Here is a 7083-nt window from a genome sequence, read left to right as displayed (position 1 = left end):
TGTCCCTGGTCTCGTGTCCTGGAGCCAGAGTGCCGGCAGCTCGATGATCTCTGAGACTTCCTCTTATTCTCCGGTAATAAAACCCGACGTGTCACTCTCGTTTCGTCTCTCAGAGACGTCTCGTGACGCAACAACCGGCAACGAAACCGACTGAAAGGTTGCAACTGCACCGCAATGCATTCTGGGTACGGGACCCTGTGCCTGTGCAATCGTAGGCCAATCTCTCTGAGGCTAATGAGGCGGTGGAGCGTGAACGTACACACCTGTGTTACCGGGCGACCGGCACGTTAAACAAATAATGTGCTAATAATATAATAATATAATATAATAATATAATAATATGATAATATAATAATATAATAATATGATAATATAATAACATAATAATATAATAATATAATAATATGATAATATAATAATATCAGAATATGATAATATAATAAGATGATAATATGATAATATAATAATATCCTAATATAATATGATAATATAATAATATAATTATATAATAATATGATAATATAATAATATTATATTTATTTATATTTATACTTTATAAGCGATCATATCGGGGGAACGCGTCGCTCAGAGTCAAGGAGGAAACCGAAGGAGCTTTTAGGGAATTTTTCAAAAAAACACTGCCTGAAACTACGATGACAAAGGGTTAGGGTTAGGAACTCTGCTCATTGCTCATATCTCCTCTCCCCTCTCTCTCTCTCTCTCTCTCTACCTTCATCCCCGTGGATGGCGGTAAACATTTTCTGCATGTCGGGCGTGATGAAAGAGGTTCCCGTGGAGACGCCCGCTGACATTTCTATTCGCCTGGAACACGGCCGGGCAGGCCGGGCGGAGCTTCGAGACGCCGGATTGGTTCTCGGCCCGGCGGCGGTTCGGTTTCACGCCGGAGAGCTCGACCTTTAGCGGGAATCTGCCTCGCAGATGTTTAGTGGAGTTTTAGAGACGCTGTGTTTGTCCTCCGGGTTTCAGGAAGTGAACGTGAGAGGAACTCATGTCATCAGGTTTCAGGGGCTCAAATATTTAGGATAAGCCTTCATTTATCTATTTGTCATTTCTAACGAGTGGTCTACTGTGTTTATATATACATATAAATATATATGTATATATACATATATAAATATATTTACAATTATATAAATATATATATATTTATAAATATAAATATATATATAATATATATATGTTAATGTCACTTACACAAACATACACGTTGGTTTTGGAGATACTGTGATAATCCCCGGTTTATCAAGAAATAATAATAATAATATCACAACAAACAGACTTATCTTATAACGAATCTTTACATCACACGATTAGCATCGCCCTGATTGAGGTGAGGAACGGGCCAATCGGTGCATCCCAGTCTCGTCTGGTTTCTTTAGCTCGAGTCTAGACACAAGGAAACCACTTGAGGACAGAGGACACATGTTGTATTCCTAAAGGAGACGGCCTTTCCTCTCTTGTTTTCTCTTGTTTATGAATACACACGGTCATGAATAACAACCGCGTCCTGTCTTTACAAGTGTTTATGATATTATTATTCATCTGTGTCGTTATTGATGATCTGATTCTAAATTCATTATTCAAACACCCAGAATATACGACTGTGTCTTTAAGAAGTCCTCCATCAAACCGGATGCTCAGGAATTAGCCACCTCCACGGTTTAAATGATGTAAAATGCTGACGGACGCCCAAAGCTCTTGAAAAGCGCTGAAATATGAAACCAGAGAGTCGTGAATCTCCGGAGGTCGCTCCGTCCTCGGGACGAGTCCCGACGGCAGGAAGTCACTTGAACTCGCTCGAGTCGAGCCGGCGGTCGAGCTTTGACCCCGTCAGGTCGACAGGTCGAGTGTTCTGTGTCGGGGATTCAAACTGCCACTCGACACGGAGGACTTGACCAATCTCTCCATGGGTCCCTGAAGGGGCCTCTGAGCCTCTGAGCTCCAGGTCTCTGGCCCTGAGGAGCGTTTATATGTCTCCTCCTCTTGTGCCTCCTCTTCCCCCCGCGGACCTCCCTCTGTCTCCAACGCTCCTCATGTCCTCCTGCAGCACGACACGAAGCTAAGCTAATGCTTAGCTAACGAGTTCTGGTTCCAGGCGACGCCCACCCACCGGGTCGCCTCGGCCCTCTGACGACACTCAATGAGTGTGTGTGGTAGTTGAGGACGAGGAGTTCCACCCACTGGGAGGAGCCTCTGACTGGGGGTCTGAGGAGCCTCTAATGGGGGTCTGAAGAGCCACCGATGGGGGTCTGAAGGGCCACCAATAGGGGTCTGAGGAGCCTCTGATTGGGGTCTGAGGAACCTCTGATGGGGGTCTGAGGAGCCTCTAATGGGGGTCTGAAGAGCCACCGATGGGGGTCTGAGGAGCCTCTAATGGGGGTCTGAGGAGCCACTGATGGGGGTCTGAGGAGCCTCTGACTGGGGGTCTGAGGAGCCACCGATGGGGGTCTGAGGAGCCTCTAATGGGGGTCTGAAGAGCCACCGATGGGGGTCTGAAGGGCCACCAATAGGGGTCTGAGGAGCCTCTGATGGGGGTCTGAGGAGCCTCTGATGGGGGTCTGAAGGGCCACCAATAGGGGTCTGAGGAGCCTCTGATTGGGGTCTGAGGAGCCTCTGATGGGGGTCTGAGGAGCCTCTGATTGGGGTCTGAGGAGCCTCTGATGGGGGTCTGAGGAGCCTCTGATGGGGGTCTGAGGAGCCTCTGATGGGGGTCTGAAGGGCCACCAATAGGGGTCTGAGGAGCCTCTGATGGGGGTCTGAGGAGCCTCTGATGGGGGTCTGAGGAGCCTCTGATGGGGGTCTGAGGAGCCTCTGATGGGGATCTGAGGAGCCTCTGATGGGGGTCTGAGGAGCCTCTGATGGGGGTCTGAGGCCTCTGATGGGGATCTGAGGAGCCTCTGATTGGGGTCTGAGGAGCCTCTGATGGGGGTCTGAGGAGCTCTGATGGGGGTCTGAGGAGCCTCTGATTGGGGTCTGAGGAGCCTCTGATGGGGGTCTGAGGAGCCTCTGATGGGGGTCTGAGGAGCCTCTGATTGGGGTCTGAGGAGCCTCTGATGGGGGTCTGAGGAGCCTCTGATGGGGGTCTGAGGAGCCTCTGATTGGGGTCTGAGGAGCCTCTGATGATGCTCGGCCCACTGGAGGCATCAGACCAGGTCTAGATCAGGTTTAGATGTTTTAAGCTCGCTAAACAGCGTGACGCCAGCATGAAGCAGGAAGTGAAGAGGTGAGTGATGACGAGGCTGGAGGGTTGTGAGGCATCAGACTTCTCTCAGACTCACACCACATATTCTCTCTGTCTGTCTTCCCCTCTCCTCTTCCTCTTCCTCTCTGCACCAACTGTCTCTCTAATACACTGCAGCAGACGTAACCCCTCATCATTCTGGAGGTCGGTGGAGAGAATATTGAACCGTCACTTACCCTCCTATTGACATGACTTCAGAGAAAGAACAGGGGACGGGGGCGGCTTATTTTTCATGTCTGCGTGTGAGCGTCTCAAGCGGGGGGAAGAGGAGGAGGAGAAGGAGGAGGAGGAGGTGCGTCTAAAAAAAGCTTGATTTCACTTTATTTCTTCTGCATCCCTCATATCTCTTGACGGCCGGATGATGTGCAATTATCACACAAACACACCTACACACACACACACACACACCTACACACACACACCTACACACACACACACACACACACACCTACACACACACACACACACACACACATTCCTACACAGGCATTCTGCATGTCTCTGTGCCTCCTCACATGGCCCTCCCACAGTGATGGAGTGGTGGGCTGGTGAGGCCCGCCCTGTGGTGCTCCGCACACACACCTACACACACACACAGTCACACACACACACACCTACACAGTGACATTAAGTAAAGCCTGTTGTGTGTGACTAATGGGCATTAAAGACACACACACACACACACCTACACACACACACACACACACACACACACAGTAGAGCTGCCCACTGACTCATTTAAATAGACGGTATCACTCTGGGCTCCAGATTATTCAAACACTGAGAACATGAACATGTCAGTGCAACACCTTGTTTCCTCGTGTGGGGAACATCCTGCACATGACATGTGACATATGATTTATTACATGTTACATATGACATATGACATATGATTTATTACATGTTACATATGACATATGACATATGATTTATTACATGTTACATATGACATATGACATATGATTTATTACATGTTACATATGACATATGACATATGATTTATTACATGTTACATATGACATATGATTTATTACATGTTACATATGACATATGACATATTACATGTTACATATTACATCTAACATATGACATATGACATGTTACATGTTACATATGACATGTTACATGTTACATATTACATATAACATATGACATATAACATATAACATGTGACATATGACGTATGACATGTTACATATAACATATGACATATGACATGTTACATATGACATGTTACATGTTACATGTTACATATAACATATGACATGTTACATGTTACATGATACATGTAGAAACTCACGTCCATCGCTCCGGTGATCGCCGTCGTTCCTGAGAACCTCAAACATTTCATATCATGAAAGATGATTTTAAAGGAAAGGAGTCTTACGGGTTTATTTTATTATTTTTGCCCGTCTCTGAGTCGGATGTTGAAGTCGACGCTTTAAATAAATCACACGGTGTCGGTTTTAAGAGCGGGGCCACTTCGTGGTCTCAAGGCTTTGACTCGAAGTTGCTGGATGTGAACTTGAATCAAACTAAATTGTCTTTTCTTCCTGCTCATTTGTTGCTGCTCATGAATTATACCTCGTTAACGTTTCACTCACAAACTCTGGCTGGTGAACCGTGTCCGATGAAATGAGGTAATGAGCAGATGTGAGTAATGTGTTTATCTCCTCATCACAGACACACAGTGCAGGACACTCAATTACAATAAATACCATACACTGTAAAAGATGATGCAACAAAAAAACACTGATTATTTCAACCATTTATTCTATTTGTAGCACCTGGTCCTCCTGTTGAGCAATTACATAAGTCATGATTTCAACCACGTATCAGTTAGTTTACTGCCGTTACTTTGGGCTCAACTTATTACTTTTAGCCAACTAGTTTTCATGGCTGGCCACACACACACACACACATACGGCCTCCAGGTGTTTAACATGTGTGTGTGTGTGTGTGTGTGTGTGTGTGTGTGTGTGTGTGTGTGTGTGTGTGTGTGTGTGTGTGTGTGTGTGTGTGTGTGTGTGTGTGTGTGTGTGTGTGTGTGCGTGTAGTCAGCCTAATGGGTCATTGGGGACCACGCTCCAATTTGTAATTATTCTCCTCAGACTCGTGCGGGTATGTTTTCAATCAAACCGTAAATTAATTGTATTATTTAGTTGAACTTCATAATTCAGAAACAAAACCGTCATGATCTTTATAGCCTTAAATCCTACGCGTACTTTAACACATCGTCGGCCTCAGAGCTGTTTCCATGCAGCCACTTCCCCTCCAGCCCTCACAGATCATGATGGGATGCGTTCAAGTTCACCTCTAGTTCATGTTCACCTCTCTCAGTATTGATATCATGTGATGCGTTCATGTTCACCTCTCTCAGTATTGATATCAAGTGATGCGTTCATGTTCACCTCTCTCAGAATTGATATCACGTGATGCGTTCAGGTTCACCTCTCTCTCAGTATTGATATCACGTGATGCGTTCAGGTTCACCTCTCTCTCAGTATTGATATCACGTGATGCGTTCAGGTTCACCTCTCTCTGTATTGATATCACGTGATGCGTTCAGGTTCACCTCTCTCTGTGCGTCTGCTGGTGTTATCCGAGGTGACGCGTGTTGAAAGCTCCGTGACTCGGTACTATTTGATCTCTGTGAACAAAATAAATCCTATAAAATGTCGTATTTGCTGAGTCGGGCGTCGGGTCGCCGGTTTACGGGCGAGTCGTAATCCTGTAAACTCCGGCTTCGCCTCTTCTCCACGAGGCTCAGCGTCGCGTTGCTTCACACGCCGTCGGCACGGCAACCAGTCAAATAATGGACGACACCAGGGTCCTGATTAACGGGGGAAATCAAAGATAAAGCTCCTGTGATCATGCCTCTTCGCTAATGATAGTGTAGTCACAGAATCAATGGCACATTCAGACCCCCCCCCCCCCCACACACACACACACACACACACACACACTTCCATCCCTTATGTATGTGCATCCCCACCGGCTGCAGGAACTCTCCCTTGTAGCTTTTAACAAAGTTATTGAGTTATTGAGCAATATGGTGTTGCTGTACACCCGATAACGCCTGTGACACCATGTGACCTTGAACAAGGTCACAGGGGATTTCACACAGGGGGGGTCAGACCTCTAAAATACACTCATATCCACGGTGGTCCAGCAGTAGAATGACTGGATGTTGTTGTCTGGATAGAGATGTGATGGTGTGAGCAGCTCGTGGCCCATTGGTCTGCTCAGTGTGTGTGTGTGTGTGAGTGTGTGTGTGCGTGTGTGTGTGTGTGTGTGTGTGTGTGTGAGTCCTCCACGGAGACCCGTCTGATTCATGTCTCATAAAACAGACGCATCCACATATATTTGTACTGATTCAGGTCATTTCAGCGTGATGCGATGATGTAACGAGGGCTGATTTATGGCTTCAGCCTTTCAGTGCAAATGATCTGAACCCCGTCGTGTTGTTGACGTGTTTGATTGACAGGTCACCTGCCGGCCCCCCCGCCGGGCTCTAGAGGTCAGCTGCAAGAGGTACAGGTGAAGGATGCTCCAGGCTCCGTGAGCTCTACATCAACCAGAGGTCATGTTGGCAGATATTTTATATTAAGTTTAAGTCTTAAAATCATATTTTTATATATATATAAATATATATATTTATATATATATATAAATACACATATATACATATATATAACACATATACATATATATATATATATGTCCTACTTATATATATTATATATATATTATATATAATTTATATATATATACATTATATATATTATTTCTATAAATATATATAGGATTGTCTCACAACT

This window comes from Pseudoliparis swirei, chromosome 19 (assembly GCF_029220125.1).
Source record: "Pseudoliparis swirei isolate HS2019 ecotype Mariana Trench chromosome 19, NWPU_hadal_v1, whole genome shotgun sequence".
NCBI classification, from domain to species: domain Eukaryota; kingdom Metazoa; phylum Chordata; class Actinopteri; order Perciformes; family Liparidae; genus Pseudoliparis; species Pseudoliparis swirei.
This window is presented reverse-complemented; position numbering follows the sequence as displayed.